This window comes from Rhinopithecus bieti, unplaced genomic scaffold, assembly GCF_001698545.2.
Source record: "Rhinopithecus bieti isolate Rb0 unplaced genomic scaffold, ASM169854v2 scaffold_26813, whole genome shotgun sequence".
Lineage (NCBI taxonomy): Eukaryota > Metazoa > Chordata > Mammalia > Primates > Cercopithecidae > Rhinopithecus > Rhinopithecus bieti.
This window is the reverse complement of record NW_016812144.1, coordinates 1,065,232-1,085,652: the sequence shown is the minus strand read 5'-3', so window position 1 is coordinate 1,085,652 and position 20,421 is coordinate 1,065,232. Positions and strand designations below refer to the sequence as shown.

Below are 20,421 nucleotides of genomic sequence, written 5' to 3'. Positions count from 1 at the left end.
CTTTCTGGAGCACTTAAGGCAACACTCAGCAAAATGACTCTGCATAATGAGTAGTGTCAGCATTCCGTCCAACAAAAAGAGGCTGTCTCGTGGTCTGTTGCTCTTAAGGACTTCAGGCTTGGCAGTCTCATTTCTGAAGAACTAGAATGAAGTGTCTTTTTTGTTTTGTTTTTGGAATGGAGTGTCTTAACCATGGTGCTCTTGCCTTCCTCTGTGTGCCCAGGCATGGGCTCTGTATCTCTGCTAGTGGTCTTTGTGAAGACGCAGAGACAGCCCCGCCGACAGAACTGTCACTCACTCTCTGTAGTACCTCACTCATCGCAGCTGCCTTGCTGTTGTGAAAATTCATGTTATGTTTAACTTGTCTAAGTGTTCATATTAACAGCCACAGCTAAAGCTCTAGGGCAGTAGTGGTATCTGACTGAGGCCAGGGATTGGTGAATAACCCGTTGAAAGTGTGTACAGAATTATGTGTGTAATTCTCTGGAAAGGTCTTATCAGATTTTCAAAGGGAATGTATTCTTTCTTTAACATCTTATCCAAAAAGTAAACTACTGCTCTGAAAAATGACAGTCTATGGATTTCTTCCTGACATTTTTTTTTTTTTTTTTTGAGATGGAGTTTTGCTGTTGTCGCCCAGGCTGGAGTGCAATGGCACGATCTTGGCTCACTGCAACCTCCACTTCCCGGGTTCAAGCGATTCTTCTGCCTCAGCCTCCCGAGTAGCTGCTAAGATTACAGGCACGCGCTACCACGCCTGGCTAATTTAGTATTTTAGTAGAGATGGGGTTTTTCCACGTTGGTCAGGCTGGTCTCGAACTCCCGACCTCAGGTGATCCACCCACCTTGGCCTCCAAAAGTGCTGCGATTACAGGCGTGAGCCACCACGCCCGGCCTCTGACATTCTTGAATATCCCTATCAACCCCTCTCACCCACCCAAAGCCTGCTGCTCAAAGCAGCTCTAAGCAGAAGAGATGGAGAAACATTCAGACTGGGTGGAGCATGGCCCAGGCTGTGCTACTGCCCACTTCTGTCTAGGTGGGCAGTTCTTGGCTTCTCAGCCTGACGCTGCTGAGCGGCCACAGTCCTGACTGCATTCTGGCTCTTACCCTTCACTATGGTGCCAGCCACAGAGAGCAGCCATGCAGCATTTTTAAGTAGCTAAGGAAAGGCCCGTTCTCACAGCAGTACTTGGGGAATCCTCAGACTTGGTATTAGGAACCATAGCAATGAGACTTGTTACAAGCTTGCAAAACAAAATGGGATTTTTCTGTGTGGTCCAGCAAGGATCTAGACAGGAAGTCTGCTTGATTTTGTTTTGCCTTGCTGGCTTCATAAACCCACCTAGCAGAAGCACTTTGTGAATCAGAAATGGAAGCATTGTTCTCTGATACTGAGGAATGCCTTTCCTGAATGGCTACTGTGGGTGGGAATAGCTCTAAAGAAAAAAAAAAATCCTGAGACACGGACAGCAGCTCTTTATGTTCTATTCTGTTTGACGCACATTGAATACCTACTGTGTGCTGGTAGAATTCATGATCCATCAAGGAAGGCAGGTCCATGAGGAGCCATTACACAAGCAATAAGGGCTGGATGAGACTCAGCAAGTGAGGACTGTGAGATCTCAGAAGAGAGCAATTAATTCATCTGGTGTGTGCATGCTCACGTGGGGGCGGTCTGGGGCCCTCACTGAGAGGAGGCAACGAGCTGAGTGTTAAAGGGAGGATGTCGCCTTCTGTGTTCTCTTTTGACCCTTTCCATTATGTGAGCACGCATTTTTACCTTTTGTGATTAGTATGCACATAATATTTTATCCTGCCTGTTTTCCACTTAGCATTCCTATACCGATTTCCACTTAGCGACTAGGCTGAAGTATTTATCATTTTAAAAAGCCACGTAGCATTTTTGCCTTATTGATGTACCCTCATTGCTTAACCATCTTCTCGTTTGTTGGGAGCAGCAGTGTTTTTCTCAATTATGCATCTTTGCAGAATCAGCTCTCCCCTTCCCCCTTACTTATTTCCTTAGGGGGCTATTGCCGGGTCAAAGTTATGAATGGTTTTATGCCGTCTCCTACTGATTTTTTTTTGTTAAGGAAATTTCAAACATATACAAAAGGAAAAAGACTACTATAATGAACCCCCACATACTCATCATCGAGCTTCTACAATTATCAATTCATGGCAGTTTTGGTTCATCCATAGCCCCACACACTTTTATCCTGAATTATTTTTCAGTAAATACCAGACATCATATAATTTCATCTATGAATACCTGAGTATGCATTTCTAAAAGATAAGGAATCTTTTTAAAAATATAGCTGGCTGCATGTGGTGGTTCATGCCTGTAATCCCAACACTTTGGGAGGCCTGGGTAACATGGTGAAACCCTGGCTCTACCACAAATACAAAAATTAGCCAGGTGTGGTGGCACATGCCTGTTGTCCCCACTACTCAGGAGGCTGAGGTGGGAGGATCGCTTGAGACTGGGAGGTTGAGGCTGCAGTGAGCCAAGATTGTGCCACTGCATTCCAGCCTGAGTAACTGAGTAAGATCCTGTCTCAAAAAAAAAAAAAAAAAAAGTATAGCCGACAGCTTATTATCATATCTAAAATAAATTAATCATAATCCTTAATATCATAAAATATCTAGTCATCCAACTGACGGTTTAAGATTCCCTAGTGTTTTCTGTGGCCATTCTCACGAGGTCAAATGTTTATTTGCTCCACCATGTTCTTCAGGGAATGTTTCACTTGATGGATCACTTTGAGATTGAGTTCTTTATCAAGAAAGGTCTGCATGGAGGTCCTGGCCTCAGAAAGAGATGGAGGGAAAGAGGAAGGGATAAAGAGAGGCCTGTCTCCACAGCCTGTGCAGCTGGCCTCATGTGGTTTGCGCCACACAGGGTGGTAGGTTCTCTCTGCCCATTACTCACGTGGTAAACCCAGCTGTGCTGCTTTATCCACATACCAGCTTGACTCGGTGCAACGTGCTGAAAATACTGTCAGGCCTGTCCCTTTGGACTCCACCCCCATTGAAGAATGCAGTATCATGCTGTTGGTTTTTTTAGTGCTAAAGAAACTGGATAGATACTATGTTTATTTTTCTACAGTAAAAATCCAGAAAGCTAGGAAAATGCCTATTCCCTATTGGATTTTGATCTTATTTGCATGTTTCCCTTGGCAAGCTTTGTTTCGTATTATTCAAGGTGACCCAGTTAGAACTACTGTTTAAAGTCACATTGTCATTAATAAGTTACACAACCTGTGTGTGATAAGTCTTTTAGCCCTGACTATTGTATAAGCAGGAATACATGCTTGTGTTGGGGCTCTTCTTCATATTTAAATATGGTTACATTTCTTTTCTTTTTTTTTTTTTTTTTTTTTGAGACAGAGTCCCTCTCTGTCACTCAGGCTGGAGTGCAGTGGTCATCTTTGCTCACTGCAACCTCTGCCTCCCAGGTTCAAGCGATTCCTGTGTCTCAACCCCCCGAGTAGCTGGGATTACAGGTGTGTGCTACCAGGCCCAGCTAATTTTTGTATATTTTGTAAAGATGGGGTTTCACCATGTTGGCTGGTCTTGAACTCCTGAGGTCAAGCAGTCCGCCCACCTCAGCCTCCAAAAGTGCTGGGATTATAGGCATGAGCCGCAGCACCAGGCCCAAATATGGTTACATTTAAATGTAACGTTCCCTGTTTGTTCTCACTGTTGATATTCCTGACCTTTCTATGTTGATGAATAGGAGTCATTTCCCAGATGATCTAGAACCCTATTATATTTGGCTTTGGAATGTGAATCACATGTGTACATTTATGTCTGCATCTCCCCTTGTGCCAGTCCAGACTGGCTCTCACTTTGGTCCTCCTTAACTAGCTGGGCACCCTAGGTACCTCCTTTGGGACAAGCAAGAGTTAGCAGGGAGGCCTGGTCAGAATATAATGCCTTTTATTTTTCAGAGATATTGGGGTTGCCAGGCTTTTATCCTTAGTCTGTATATCCTTAGTCTGTATATTCAATAACGAGGCTTACTTTAAGGCCAGCCTTAAAGCTTGTACCTAGCTTTTTTTTTTTTTTTTTTTTCAAGAGACAGAGTCTTACTCTGTCCCCCAGACTGGAATACAGTGGCATGATCATAACTCACTGCAGCCTCGACATCCTGTGCTCAGGTGATCCTCTCACCTCAGCCTCTGGAGTACCTGGGACTATAGGTGTGTGCCACGGAGCCCTGCTAATTTTAAAATTTTTGGTAGAGGAAAGGTCTTGCTGTGTTACCCAGCCTGGTTTTGAATTCCTAGGCTCAAGTGGTCTTCCTGCCTTGGCCTCCTAAAGTGCTAGGATTATGGGCATGAGGCACCATGACTAACCTATAGCCTATACCTAGCTTTTTTTTTTTTTTTTTTGAGACAGGGTCTCACTGTGTCACCCAGGCTGGAGTGCAGTGGCACCATCATAGCTTACTGCAGCCTCCATCTCCTGGGCTCAAGCGATCTTCCTACCTCAGCCTCCCAAGTAGCTGGGACTATAGGCATGCATTACTACATCTGGCTAATTTTTTTTTTTTCTTTTTTTTGGTAGACATGAGGTGAGGTCTCACTCTGTTGCCCAGGCTGGTCTTGAACTCCTGAGCGCAAGAGATCCTCCCACCTCAGTGTGGCAAAGTGCTGGGATTAGAGGCATGAGCCATTGTGCCTGGGCTAGTCCTAGCTATTTTTGATGGAAGAATTAAATAACTCGCTTTTAGTTTTGGTTATTAGTTTGCTACTTTCTCTCTTAGTTTTTTGCAGTATAATATCCCCTTTCCTTCTTTTTATAACAGTAATAACAGAAAAAATTTTTTAAATTTGCCTTTAAGCCAAATACTTCAACACACTGATTATTTTCACTTTTTCCCATTTATCTTCCAGGCGTTATCCATATGCATGATTTTTTTAAAAAGCAATTTTGTGTATTGTTTTTTTCTTACACTCATTACAAAATGTTTCCATATGGTTTTAAGAATTATTACTTATAGGTACTGGCGCGGTGGCTCAAGCCTGAATCCCGCACTTTGGGGGCGCGAGACGGGTGGATCACAAGGTCCAGGAGATCAGAGACCATCCTGGCTAATACGGTGAAACCGACGCGAATCTCGAGAGAGAGAGAGAAACTACAAAAGAAACTAGCGGGGCGAGGTGGCGGCGCCGCCTGGTATCCAGCTATTGGGAGCGGAGGCAGGAGAGATCGGCGTGAACCTGGGAGGCGGAGGCTGCAGTGAGCTGAGATCCGGTCCCACCGGCACTCCAGGCCTGAGGCGGCAGAGCCAGACTCCGTCTCAAAAAAAAAAAAAAAAAGAATGATACTGGTATAAGTCGGCTGATTAGAGTTGTTCTTGCTTGCCATAAAGAAATACTTGAGACTAGTAATTATAAAAGTAGTATTTGGCTCATATGTTTTGCAGCTATATAGGAAGCATATACTGGCAGCTGCTTCTGGAGATGGCTCAGGAACTTGTACTCATGGCAGAAGGGCAAGGGAGAGTAGGCTTCACGTGGTGCAAAACAAGGAATGAGACAAGAGAGAAGAGTGGATGGAGGAAGTGGCACACACTTTTTAAATGACCAGATATCTGCAAGAGCTATCCAAGAGCACCAAGCATGAAGGTCCTGCCAGCAGGCCCCACCTCCGGCACTGGGAACGACGAATTCAACATAAAATTTGGTGGGAGCCGGGCGTGGTGGGCTCCCCTGTATTCCCCAGCACTTTGGAGCCAGGCATGCGGATCACGAGGTCAGAGATTAGACCATCCTGGCTAACCAGTGAAACTGTCCTTTACTAAAATACACAACAATTTTAGCAGCGCAGTTGCGGCACAGCTGTAGCCCAGCTACCAGGAGGCCTGAAGGCAGGAGAATGAACCTGGGAGGCGGAGTTTGCATGAGTGGAGATCGCGCCACTGCACCATCGCAGCCTGGGCGACATCGGAGTGAGACCCGTCGTCAAAAAACAAAAAAAAAAAAAAAAAAAAATTTTGGTGGGGACAAATATCCAAACGATATCAATAGCTATATAATATTCAGTGGAATCAATATATTATATTTAATAATCTTTTTTATTTTATATTTGAAAAGTTTTAAGAATTTTATTTTATTTTTGAGGCAGGGTCTCACTCTGTCACTCAGGCTGGAGTGCAGTGGTGTGATCACGGTTTGCTGCAGCCTCAGTCTCCCGGGCTGAAGCCATACTCCCATCTCAGTCTCCCAAATAGCTGGGACCACAGGCATGTGCCACCATGCCTGGCTAATTTTGTATTTTTTGTGGAGGCAAGGTTTATGTTGCTCAGGCTGGTCTCAAACTCCTGGGCTTAAGTGGTCCTCCTGCTTGAGCCTCCCAAAGTGCTAGGATTACAGGCTTGAGCCACTGCACCCAGCCAAGGATTTTAAATAATACTACATTGAACACATTCCTAGTAGCTTTTCTCCCATTTTCAACAGCTTTATTGAGATATAATTCATATGCCATGCAATTCACCCATTTACAATGTACAAGTCAGTGGTTTTTAGTATAGTCATGGAGTTTTTTTTAAAAAAACATTGTATTTACAGAGTTGTTCAGCCATTACCACAATCAGTTTTAGAACATTTTCATCATTCTGTACCCATTAGCAATCAGTCCCCATTTCCTCCGGCCCTTCCAACCCTAGGCAATCACTAATTTATTTTCTGTTTCTATAGATTTGCCTGTTCTGGACATTTTGTATAAATGGAATCATACAATATGTAGTCATTTCTATCTTTTTTTCCCTTTTTCTTGTGTGTGTGTGTGTGTGTGTGTGTGTGTGTGTGTGTGTGTGTGTTTTGAGACAGAGTCTTGCTCTGTTGCCCAGGCTGGAGTACAGTGGCACCATCTTGGCTCACTGCAACCTCTCCTCCTGGGTTCAAGCAATTATCCTGCCTCAGCCTCCCGAGTAGCTGGGATTACAGGTGCACACCATCGTGCCTGGCTGATTTTTGTATTTTTTTAGTAGAGACAGGGTTTCACCATGTTGGCCAGGCTGGTCTCAAACTCCTGACCTCAGGCGACCTGCCTGCCTTGGCCTTCCAGAGTGCTGGGATTACAGGCGTGAACCACTGCACCTGGCCAGCACTGTGGCTTTAATAAGCACAACAGGTATGAGCCTTGGGAAACTTTTGGGAGTCTTTCTCCTGGCTTAGAATTTTGTAATCACTCTTGGAGGCCTTTTTATAGCCTTGTTCCTGGTGATGCCTGTGGTCCCTGGTTGGCCTCACAGGCTAGTTGGTGCCTGGCCAACAGATTGCAGCCTTGTCGTGGTCCTCTCTGCTCACACTCCAGGAGGGAGTTAAGGTGGCCACTTCACTTTTCCACCTGGAGGCTGCACTAAAAGCACTGGAGACAGTCACCCTCCCCTTCTGCTTCCCCGCTGGAATTCCGTCTTTCCTAAGATGCAGTCCACAGAATACACAAGTTAAGAATTGTGGTTCATGTTTATTGCGCCCACTATGTTCCAGGGTCTCTGTTTCGTGTCTTACATCACTAACTTATTTGATCTTACCACACCCTGTGAGGAGGTACAACTGTTTTGCCAGTTTTATGGATGAAATTCAGGGAGTGTGAGAAATGTGCCCCAGGTCAGAGAGAGCCAAGACTGACCCCCAGTCCCCAGATTCAAAGCCATGACCTTGACCAACATGCTGTCCTGTCTCCTTTTTTCACTGAGCAGTTGTGATAACCTGCCCCCTGCTTCCTGCCTGCAGTCTCTCCACTCCAGTACAGCCCCCATGCTGTTACCAGAGCGATCTGTCTCAGACATAAATATTCTTGTCACTCCTGTTGAAAAGCCCCATGTTGCCTCCTGTGGAAAGCCCAGACTCCTTAGAGAAAATGAAAGGACTCTCCAGAGCTGGCCTCCTCTCACCGCTCCCCTTCACTGAGGCCCTGGCCCTGGGAGGCCGTTTGCACAGCCTATGATGTTCTTCTGTCTTCAAATTCCTGCTCTTTCATTGTACCAGGCCTGTTTCTTAGCTTTCATAGTCCCCTCTGCTCCCCTGTTCAGCCTCAGGTCTGTGCCCTGTGTCCTGGCTGTCTGTCTGCAGGTCTCTCCTGGGGAGCACTTTGAGAGTAGGGGCTCCCTCTTGCTTCTTTCCATCCCAGTCTGGCAGAGAGAGGCCTCACAGTTAAAGTTTTTAAATTGATCTGGGAAGTCTTTGGATAATCATTCCCAAGGAGAGGCACTCATATCTCTGGGGTGTGTCTCTGTCATCGGGAGGAAGCTCAAAAAAGGGCTTGTGACAGTGCGGCACACTGTGAAATTCTCAGGCACACCTCCTCTCTTCTCTGAGAGTGATGGTGGTGAATGGTGGGCATGAGGGCAAGGGGAACAGCCCCTGAGAGGCGCTCTGGGGAAGAATAAATTGGCAGCAAAGCAGACTGCATGAAGAGGCCGAGAGAAAGACAGGACAGGTGAATCCCAACCCCCTACACGCCTGCCCCCACTTTCCCTTTATCTGCTCTGCTTTAAGCAGAAGCTGTAACCTGAGCACAAGGTCCCAGAGGACCTTTGATCCTCCCAGCCAACCCCAACTGTCTGACATTACTGCACAGTCTGCTAGGCTGGGACAAGCTGGCCACAGCCCCCTCTTCCCCAAGCCTGGCACCATCCTGGGGCCTGGCTAGCTCCTGCAGAGGCCCCTCCTCCCCCATGGCCCATTTCCATCCCTGCCCTAAATTGGCTTCTTCCCCCAGCTACTCTCACACACTGACTCACATGTAAGTTATTCCATTAAGTACAAAGAACGGAATACATCAAATACCAGTGGCTCTGCTTCTAGAGAGCACACCCCGAATGCATTTTAAATCTGTGGATCCCCCTCAAGGGAATTCCAGTTAAAAAAGAACTTGGGTCAGCAGCCTCGGGCCTGTGTGGCTAACAAGCTTCTGTTTTCTCTGTTGTTTGGCTGGCCTGAAGGGTTCCTTTGTTTGGGGAGTGGGAGGATGTGGTGCCCTAATGAGGCCAGGGTGTGGAATTGGGGCTCACACAGAGCTGTCCTTTAGAACTGAGCTCTCCAGACAGGAGAATAAGTTGGGGAGTTTGCGAGTTTGTTGGTCTTTAAAGAACACAGAAGGTTTCAAAAAGAGGAAAACAAATGCAGTGTGGTATTCTGGATCAGATCATGAGCAGAAAAAGGACATTAGTGGAAAAACTGGAGAAATCCAAATTAACATCTGGAGTTCAGTTAATAGTACTATATCAATGTTAACTTTTTCGTTTTGGCCTGTGTACAATGGTTATGTAAGATGTGAACTGCCAGGCACGGTGGCTCACGCCTGTAATCCCAGCACTTTGGGAGACCGAGGCAGGTGGATCACCTCAGGTCAGGAGTTTGAGACCAGCCTGGCCAAACTTGGTGAAACCCCCATCTCTACTAAAAAGATAAAAATTAGCTGGGCGTGGTGACAGGCGCCTGTAATCCCAGCTACTCAGGAGGCTGAGGCAGGAGAATTGCTTGAACCCAGGAGGCGGAGGTTGCAGTAAGCTGGGGTCGCACCACTGTACTCCAGCCTGGGTGATAGGGTGATACTCCATCTCAAAAAAAAAAAAAAGAAAAGAAAAGAAAAAAAGCTGGGCGCAGCAGCTCACTCCTGTAATCCCAGCAGTTTGGGAGGCCATGGCGGGCAGATCACGATGTCAGGAGTTCAAGACGAGCCAGGCCAACATTGTGAAACCCCGTCTCTACTAAAAATGTAAAAATTATCCGGTGTGGTGGCAGACGCCTGTAGTCCCAGCTACTTGGGAGACTAAGGCTGGAGAATTGATTGAATCTGGGAGGCAGAGGTTGTGGTGAGCTGAGATTGCGCCATTGCACTCCAGCCTGGGAAACAGAGCGAGACTCCATCTCAAAAAAAAAAAAAAGTGAACATTAGCAGAAACGGCAAGAAGAGCAAGTGGGAACTCTGTTCTATCTTTGCAACTCTTCAGTAAATCTAAAATTATTCCAAAATAAAAGATTTATTAATTAAAAAAAGAAGAATAAGAGAATAAAGTGACCCAGCATCTAATTTAACTTGACACTTTCACCAGCACTCTTCTTTACACTTCTTAGCCCAGAGTCTTTAGCCTTCACCTAAAAATCAAGAGGGTGGGCTGCATCCAACACTCTGGACCATCTATTGTGGAGGCCAGGGTCTTCTTTGCCCTGTGACCCTCTACCTGAGGATGGATCAGGGTCCAAGGCCAGGCTTACCAGGAAGACCTGGGTCATGTGGTTGGCAGTATTGCTACCTCCTGTCTGCACACTGTGGGGCTAGTCACCCCACTAGGCTTAATTTACTTCCTATTAGAGAGATAACCTGCTTTGGGGGGGGATGGTAGGGTTCAATGAGGTAATGTCTGTCAAGAGCCTGGCTCAAACCAAATAAGCAATTCTCTCTTCTGTTTCTCCATTTTTTTGGTGAGAGGACTGACAGCCATTTCCTTGAAGACTTGAGACCAGCGGTTCAGTGGTCGCTTTGAGAGCAAGAAACTGCCCATAAGGAGCTTGCAACAACGCCGTGGCCCCTCCTCCCTCATGCCCCACTTCCTGGGGTCCAGGAAATGTGAACTTATGGGGAATCTTTTTACTAGATGGTCTCTAAGACCTCTTGGAGTTTTAACATTTGGATTCTTAAGGAAATTGTGTGGCTGCTCCTTTACCCTGCAGGTGGGGCAACCCAAGTTTGGGGGCTTCCTTCTGGAAGCATGGAGGTCTTCCTGGCTCAGTAACCCAGAAATCCGAAAAGCTAGAGCTCCCAGGTTATTGAATCTGATGGGTGTAACTTGTGGATGACTGCTTACCTGTAGGTGGCAGTGGTGACACGGGAATGGGAGAGGAGGGGGTTGCAAGGGGAGGGCGCTGGCAGAGCTCCTTTCAGAAGAGCTGTAGTAAGGATAGAAGTAACAGCAAGGAAAGGTCCTCTGTATTAGAGGCTCTGTCAGGTGTTTTCTGTATTATTTAGTCTCCTTTAACGGTCACTGTGTGAGAGAGTGCTATTATTGCAGCATTTTACAGCAGTCCAAAAGGCTTGGAGAGGTCAGGTTATTGCCTGGAGTCACACAGTAATTGGCGGAACTAGAACTCACCAGAATCTGAGTTCACACTGCCTGTTCTTAGACTCCATTATGATGCATATTTCTCCTACTTCTAAGTCTGAAGGGAGAACCGGGGACAGCTGGGAACCCAGCTGTCATCTCACCAGACTGCCCAGTGCCTGTCACCCGGTGGCCTCAAAAGGATTTACAGTCATCATTTTACTTCTAAAGGGCCCTCATCAGCATAAGGTCAGGCCTTCTCGACATGAAGATGTCCTGCCTCCAAGCAGCTTCCAGTTTAGGTTGGGGGCCAAGAAGGTACTTATGACTCATTAAGCCGGTAAGATTTGAAAAAGTTCTCAGAACATTAGAATGGTGTTGAAGGCTCAGTCCTTGTGTGAACTGTACCATCAGGTGCTGGAGCCCATCAGAGGGCCTTTCTTGTGGGCGGCAGCAAAGAAGACTCTGGAGAGGACGTTGGATGGGAGCTAGATATGGGCAGATAGGCTGGAGAGAAGGCTTTCCAGACTGGAGAAGTCTGAGGTGACTTTCTCAGGGCTTGCAAAGACCTGCGGATCCTGATATGGTTCCTGTTTTTACCCTCTTGCAATTTTTTATGGAATAAGGACTCAAATGGGTCTTCTCTTCAGCTTTGTTTGCTCTCATGGTGTATGGCTGTGTTTTGTAAAACTATATATAGGCACAACAATGCTGCCTTTCATCACTTCTATTCAACATGGTATTGGAAATTGTAGCCAGAGCAGTTAGGGAAGAAAAAGAAATAAAAGGCATCTAAATGGGAAAGGAAGGAATAAAATTATCTCTGTCCCCTGATGACATGACTTTACATGTAGAAAACCTTGAAGACACCACACACACACACACACACACACACACACACACACAAAACTCCTAGAGCAAATATCTAAATTTACCAAAGCTGCAGGATACAAAATCAACATTCAAAAATCAGTTGTGTTTCTTTTATACACATTAACAGTGAACAATCTGAAAAGAAAATTAAGAAAACAATTCCATTTACACTAGCCTCTAAAAGAATAAAATACCTAGGAATTAACCAAGGCAGCAAAAAATTGTGCACTGAAAACTATAAAACATTGCTGAAGGAAATTAAAGAAGACATAAATATATGGAAAAACATCCTGGCTGGGCGCGGTGGCTCAAGCCTGTAATCCCAGCACTTTGGGAGGCCAAGACGGGTGGATCACGAGGTCAGGAGATCGAGACCATCCTGGCTAACACGGTGAAACCCCGTCTCTACTTAAAAATACAAAAAACTAGCTAGGCGAGGTGGCGGGCACCTGTAGTCCCAGCTACTTGGGAGGCTGAGGCAGGAGAATGGCGTAAACCCGGGAGGCGGAGCTTGCAGTGAGCTGAGATCCGGCCACTGCAGTCCAGCCTGGGTGACAGAGCAGGCCGTCTCAAAAAAAAAAAAAAAACATCATGTGTTCATAGATGGGAAGACAGTTTTTTTTTTTTTTAAGGCAGTCTCATTCTGTTGCCCAGGTTGGAGTACAGTGGCACGATTACGACTCACTGCAACCTTGACATCCCGGGCTCAAGTGATCGTCCCACCTTAGCCTCCTGAGTAGATGAAATAACAGGCGTAAGCCACCACTCCTGGCTAATTTTTAAATTTTTTGTAGAGACAGGGTCTCCTTATGTTGCCTAGGCTGTTCATAAACTCCTGAGCTCATGCAGTCTTCCCACCTTGGCCTCCCAAAGTGAAGGGATTTACAGGCATGAGCTACCACGCCTAGCCTGGGAAGCTGATATTTTTAAGATGACAGTACTACCCGAAGTGATCTACAGATGTAATGAAATCCCAGTTAAAATTGCAGTGAAGCTGGGCATGGTGGTATGCACATGTATTCCCAGCTACTTAGAAGGCTAAGATGGGAGATTTGCTTGAGCCCAGGAGTTTGACTCCGGAATGGGCAACATAGCAAGACCCTGTCTCTGAAAAAAAAAAGAAAAAAAAAAGGCCAGTGGCATTTTTTTTCAGAAATAGAAAATCCATCCTAAAATTCACATGAAATCTCAAGGGACCCCAAATAGCCAAACAACCTTTATTTATTTTAATTTTTTTAATAATAATAATTATTATTTTTTGAGATGGAGTCTCACTCTGTCACCCAGGCTGGAGTGCAGTGACGTGATTTTGGCTCATTTTGCAACCTCTGCCTCCCAGGTTCGAGTGATTCTCCTGGCTCAGCCTCCCAAGCACCTGGGACAACAGGTGTGCGCCACCACACCCAGCTCTTTTTTTTTTTTTTAGACAGAGTCTCGCTCTGTCGCCCAGGCTGGAGTACAGTGGCGCGATCTCAGCTCACTGCAACCTCCGCCTGCTGGGTTCAAGCAACTCTTCTGCCTCAGCCTCCCGAGTAGCTGAGACTACAGGTGTGTGCCACTACGCCCAGCTAATTTTTATATTTTTAGTAGAGATGAGGTTTTACCATGTTGGTTGGCCAGGAAGGTCTCCATCTCTTTACCTCATGATCCACCTGCTTCGGCCTCCCAAAATGCTAGGATTACAGGTGTGAGCCACCGCACCTGGCTAATTTTTGTATTTTTGGTAGAGACAGGGTTTCACTGTGTTGACCAGACTGGTCTAAAACTCCTGACCTCATGTGATCCTCCCACCTCGGCCTCCCCAGGTGTTGGGATTACAGGTGTGAGCCACCGTGCCTGGCCCTAAACAACCTTTGAAAGGAACAAAGTTGGAGGACTCACACTTCCTGATTTCAAAACTTACTTCAAAACTGTAATAATCACGACATTGTGGTATTGGAATAAGGAAAGACATATGGACCAATGGAATAAAGTAGAGAACTCAGAAATAAACTCTTGATTGATTTTCAACAAGGGTGCCAAAACTATTTAGAGGGGAAAGGACAGTCTTTTCAACAAATGGTGCTTGGAAAACTGAATATCCACATGCAAAAGAATGAAGTTGGACCCTTGTCTTATACCATATGCAAAAATGAACTCCAAACAGACCAAAGACCTACACATAAGAGGGAAGGGAAAACTATAAAAATCTTAAAATAGGCTGGGTGCAGTGGCTCACACCTGTAATCCTAGCACTTTGGGAGGCCAAGGCGGTCAGATCATGAGGTCAGGAGATCGAGACCATCCTGGCTAACACAGTGAAACCCCGTCTCTACTAAAAATACAAAAAATTAGCCTGGCGTGGTAGCGGGTGCCTGCAGTCTCAGCTACTCAGGAGGCTGAGGCAGGAGAATGACATGAACCTGGGAGGCAGAACTTGCAGTGAGCCAAGATTGCGCCACTACACTCCAGCCTGGGTAACAAGAGCAAGACTCCATCTCAAAAAAATATCTTAAAACAAAAAGTGGAAATCATGCTGTTGGATTTAGCAAAGATTTCTGAAACATGACACCAAAACCACAGGCAACAAAAGAAAAAATAGATAAATGGGACAATCCGAATTTAAAACTTTTGTGCATTAAAGGATACTATCAAGAGAGCAAAAAGACAACAATAAAATAGGAGGGATTAATATTCAGAATATGTAAAGAACTCTTACAGCTTAACAACCAAAAGAAAAAAAATACTACTCAGTTTAAAAATGGGACCAGGCATTGTGCCTCATGCCTGTAATCCTAGCACTTTGGGGGGTCAAGGCAAGAGGATCATTTGAGGCCAGGAGTTCAAGACCAGCCTGGGTAACATAGCAAGACCCCATCTCTACATAAATTTTTTTAAAAAAATTAGCTAGGTGTGGTGGTGCACGCCTGAAGTCCCAGCTACTTGGGAGGCTGAGGTGGGAGGATTGCTTGAGACCAGGACTTCAAGATTTCAGTGAGCTATGATGCTGTGATTTGGCCACTGCACTCCATTCTAGGTGACAAAGTGAGATCCTGTCTCTTAAAAAAAGGGGTGGGGGGCGCAAAAAAAATTGAATAGATATGTCTCCAAAGAAGATATACCATGGCCAAAAAGGACATGAAAAAATGCTCAACATCAGTAGTCATTAGAGAAATACAAAACAAAACCACAGTGAGATAGCACTTCACACCTGGTAAGTCAGGATCCCATCATTGAATTGGTGGTACCAATATTTGATCCTAGTTCTGTCTCTAAAGACTGGGCATTTGCGTGATATAGTCTCACCTGCTGGCAAAGCCTGAGCTTGGATCTGAAATTAGTATCTTGGAGGAATTCTGAAACTGCCCCATCCTAACTCACAGTTCGTGAAAGGATGCCATCACCACTATTTTAATAAAAGTTTCATACAATCCACGCTTCTGCTCATACTCGGATAATAACATAGAAGACCTCTGTACAGGCTGGAAGTATCCTTGTTTTACTGGATGCAGTTATGGTGAAGTGACACCTGTTTTTGACGTAACATACTAGATAGAACTCACACATCCAAACAAAAGCTATACTTTACAAGCAGTGACAGCACACTCCAAAAATATAGCTGTTGCTCAAAACATTTGTGCAACAGTCTTCTGTCTGCATTAAAAAGCCTCATTGTTTTATTTACTGCTCTTTTTAAATTTTTTTACCTGTAAAAGATATATCCCTAACCTTTTCTCTTTATTCATCACACTTGGCACTTAAAGACTTTTGACCACCCAGGTGCCTCCAAGCCCCTGCTCTGAGAAAGCAACCCCACCTGCAAATAGTAAGAATCTGACTTCAGATGAATGCAATACACAGGCAGAGGACTGGGCAGGGGCTTGGAGGCTCTTGAGATTTGGTGAAATCTAACCAAAGTTAGTCCTCAGATGGCACCAGGCTGGCAGATACCGAAGCAGTATTTGATACTTGTCTACAAGGTGGGGAAAGTGGAGGAGGAGAGGAAGGGATGAGAATACATGTCAGCAATGGTTAAGAGCCAGATAGGCCCCAGAGATGCCCTACTCGCTCCCTGCCCTTTTCATGCATGGGGAAAAGAGAGTAAAAGTCATAAAGCCAGCAAGGAGCAGACCTGGGACTATCAGGGAAATCAGAGCCCCCTGAGGGAGGGCAGGCAGGGCTGGGAAGAATGGAGGTGGTGGTAGGCACCATCCGTTTAGTCTAGAGAAGAAAAGACTGAGGGCAGAGGCTCCAGGAAGGTTAAGGGCGAGGACACAATGTAGCCACTGAGACAGCAGTGTCCTCTGTCACCCTATGGCTTATCCAGGGGCAGAATGAGCCCCAGGTGTGCTGGGAGCCTGCAGCGGTGAAATGGTGTCTGCCTCCTGCCCCTGCTCTTCCTGCAGCTGTCTCTGAACACCCCTCCTCTTCAAGGTGTCCACTCCCAGAAGAATGACTCACCACCTGGGTCACACACAGTAGGGGCATGTCTGCAGCCATAAATCCAGCAGCCTCCTCAGGAGGAGACTTATCCTGATGGAAGCAGCTCTGCCTGCGGGCCTGGGCTTGCTGCTCTCTTGAGCCAGGAATGGGAGAGGACAGCTGGCCAGGGGGTAGTCGTCTCTCCCCTTCACAGAACTCAAGCTGTGCCACAGACTCTCATGGAGAAGAAAGTACGGAGATTGCACTTTGGTAGGGCCACAAGGGATACAGTCTTGGGAGCCTTAATAGAGGAAATATTAAATCAATGAAACCTCATTTCCAAGTTCGGTTTAGCAGCAGAATCCATTAACCTTATATTCACCCTCTCCTTTCCTCTTATGATACTGGGGAAGGGTTCAAAGGCATGATAACTTATCCTCAGGGTCAGCGCATTCTATTCAATTACTGGGATGCGAGTTTTCAAGCTGAAAGATATATACTCATTTTGATTATAAAGAACCAACCCAAAAAGAATGCTTCTTTCTTTTCATTTTGCAGAAAATGCCACACAAACACAACCATGGGTATTTAGCTCTACTGAAACAGATGAGGGAAGTAAGGCTGACAGAGGAGCTCAAATCAGTTCTGATTTTTCTCTTCATAAAATAATTTCCAGCTAATCAAGAGCAAAGTTGGATCTGATTGCCTCTGGAACTAAGGCCACTCAATGTGGGCTCCCTCACTCAGTCCTGTCCCCAGGCCAGAGGAAAGCAAAGTTCAGTCTCATTTATTTTGTCACCTAAATTGTCAAAACCTAAAATAAAACCTGGTGCAACAGCAGAAACAGAGTGCTCTAGGGAGCAGTGGGGCAAGTCATTCCCACCAGCCAGCCCTCTGGACGGATAATTGTAAAGTGCTGACCTCCCTGGTGATATGCTAATGGCCAAGGACTGGGCTGGTAAAGAGGCTGGGTAGGGCGGGCCAGGCTGGGCTGGACTGGACAGGGCAGGGCAGGCCTGAGCTCGGGTAATCAGATACAGCTCCCATTAAATCTTCAGTGTGAGAGCAGCATAGCATCCTGATGCCGTTGCCATGGCATTTTCTCTCGCCTGGGGTAGAACCCAGGCCAGGATGCCCTGAAGCCTTGACACTGACAGCAGTGATAGTGCTGGCTCTGAGCATGGTTTTTCTGCCCACCCACCCTCCGATGCTCTCTGAAACCTAAGGCAGCCCTATTTGGAGGAGCCTCGCAATCCAGCGGCTTGGCTTTTTGGCTGCCGCTTTCTGCACTTTGATGTTAAATATAGTGACTTCAGAAGCAGCCAACACCAGAAGGCAAAAGAGGACTGGTTTTAGCATTTTGCATTCAGCAACATCCTTTTGGTGAGAATGGAGGAGAAAACAGCTAAATGATCTGCCTCCCCAACCATCAAGAGTGTTGGGGGCTGGGCACGGTGGCTCGTGCCTGTAATCCCAGCACTTTGGGAGACTGAGGCTGGTGGATCACCTGAGGTCAGGAGTTCCAGACCAGTCTGGCCAACATGCTGAAACCCATCTCTACTAAAAATACGAAAATTAGCGAGGCATGGTGGCACATGCCTGTAATCCCAGCTACTGAGGAGGCTGAGACAGGAGATTTGCTTGAACCCAGGAGGCAAACGTTGCAGTGAGCCGAGATCATGCCACTGCACTCCAGCCTGCACAATGGAGCAAGACTCTGTCTCAAATAATCATCATTGTCATCATCATCATCATCCCTGAATCCCACCCCATACCATTCAAAGTAGAACCTCTGGGGCATGAGGCTCAGGTATTGGTGCACTCTAGAAGCTCCCCAGGTGGTTCTCATGTGCAGCCAGGGCTGAGATCTGCAGTGTAGAGGAAGGGATGCTAATTCGGTCATTCATCTGATGTAAATGCATTGCATTGCTGCCAAGTGCTGGGCACTAGGGACCCAGTGGAAGGCAAGACAGACCTAGTCCCTGCCCTCCTGGAGCTCACAGCCCAGAGGGGGAAGGGAGTCAAGTGACCCTGGCTCTGGTCCTGGCTCTACCACTGAGGATCCTGAGCCCCGGGACCTTTCCCTTTGCTTCTGCAGGCCCCGGGTTTCCTATCAAAGGAGACTACAGACCCAAATGATCTCTGATCCCTATCCTGCTACTCCCTTACCCAACAGTCCATTGACCTGTGTGTAATTTTTCTGTCTTTTTTGGTGGTGGTTTTTAAAATACACATAACATTAAATTTATCATTTTAACCATTAAACAAAAAGTTTTTTAAGAGACAGGGTCTTACTCTGTCGCCCAGGCTGGAATGCAGTGGCTCAGTCATATCTCACTGCAGCCTCAAACTCCTGGACTTAAGCAATCTTCCTGCCTCAGCCTCATTAGTAGTTAGTACCACAGGTACAAGCCAGTATACCCAGCTAATTTTTAAATTTTTCGTAGAAACAATGTCTTGCTATGTTGCCCAGGCTGTTCTCAAACCCTGGATTCAAGTAACCCTCCTGCCTCAGCCTCCCAAAGTTCTGAGATTACAGGTGTGAGCCATCTTGCCTGGCCCATTTTAACCATTTTAAAGTGTATAGTTCAGTGGCATTAAGTATGTTCGCGTTGTGTGCAACCATCCACACCCATGTCCAGAACTCTTTCATTTTCCCCAAACTGAAATTCTGTGTTCATTAAACAATAACTCCTCATTCCCCCGGACCCCCCCAACAGCCTCTGGCAACCACCATTCTGCTTTCTGTCTTTAAATTTGACTATTCTAGGTACCTGATATAAGTGGAATCATCTCATATTTGTCTTGGTGAATGGCTTATTTCACTCAGCACAAGGCCTTCAAGGTTCAGCCATTTTGTGGATGCAATAGGATTTCCTTCCTTTTTAAGGCTGAATAATATTCCATTTTGTGTATACCCATTTGGCTTATCCATTCATTAATTGATGGACACAGGCTGTTTACAAATCTTTTGACTGTTGTGACTATTGCTGCTATGAACATGACTCTGCAAATATCTCCTCAAGGCCCTGCTTTCAGTTCTTTTGGGTATATACTCAGAAGTGAAATTGCTAGATCATAGGGTAATTCTGTGTTTTGTTTGTTTGTTTTGTTTTTGAGATGGAGTCTTGCTCTGTCGCCCAGGCTGGAGTGCAGTGGCGCGATCTTGGCTCACTGCAAGCTTCACCTCCCAGGTTCACGCCATTCTCCTGCCTCAGCCTCCTGAGTAGCTGGGACTACAGGTGCCTGCCACCAAGCCCGGCTAATTTTTTATACTTTTTTTAGTAGAGACTAGGTTTCACCATGTTAGCCAGGATGGTCTCGATCTTCTGACCTGGTGATCCATCCGTCTCGGTCTCCCAAAGTGCTGGGATTACAGGCATGAGCCACTGCGCCTTGCCGGGTAATTCTGTGTTTTAACTACCATCCTGTTTTCCATAGCAGCTGTACTATTTTACATTCTCATCAAAAGTGTAAAAGGGTTCCAATTTGTCTATATCCTTGCCAACACTTGTTATTTTCTACTTTTTTGATAGGACCCATCCTAATGGGTGTGAGGTGATGTTTCATTGTGGTTTTGACTTGCACTTCCCTAATGCTTAGTGATGTTGAACCTCTTTTCATATACCTGTTAGCCATTGGTATATCTTCTTTGGAGAAATGTCGTTCAAGTCCCTTCCCATTTTTTAATTGGATAGTTTGGGGTTTTTTTGTTGTTAAATTATAGGAGTTACTTACATCTTCTGGATATTAACCCCTTATCATATATATAATTTTGCAAATATTTTCTTCCTCTGCAGGTTGCCTTTTCACTGTGTTGTGTCCTTTGATGCCTAGAAGTTTTTATTTTGATGTAGTTCAAAATGTTTCTTTTGTTGCCTGTGCTTTTGGTGTCATATCCATGAGATGATTGCCGAATCTAGTGTCATGAAGCTTTTTCACTATGTTTTCTTCTAGGCATTTTTTAGTTTGAGCTCACATTTATGTCTTTGATCCATTTGGAGTAAATTTTTGTATATGTTGTAAGATAAAGGGCCCAAGTTCATTCTTTTGCATGTGGCAATCCAATTTTCACAGCACCATTT

General features: G+C 45.7%; 1 protein-coding gene across 12 annotated transcripts in view; it reads left to right on the top strand.

Moving 5' to 3' along the window:
* Positions 1–20,421, top strand: part of TOM1L2 (target of myb1 like 2 membrane trafficking protein) — a 134,413-nt gene that overhangs the window by 48,032 nt on the left and 65,960 nt on the right. The window contains exon 1 of one of the 12 annotated variants that reach the window (XM_017895579.1): positions 11,185–11,380. The exons of 10 other annotated variants lie outside the window; for them this stretch is intronic. The gene's annotated coding sequence lies outside the window, so the exon portion shown is untranslated. Of the gene's footprint in view, positions 1–11,184; positions 11,403–20,421 lie in introns of those variants that run through there. One more of the 12 variants, XM_017895578.1, reaches the window with a different exon arrangement.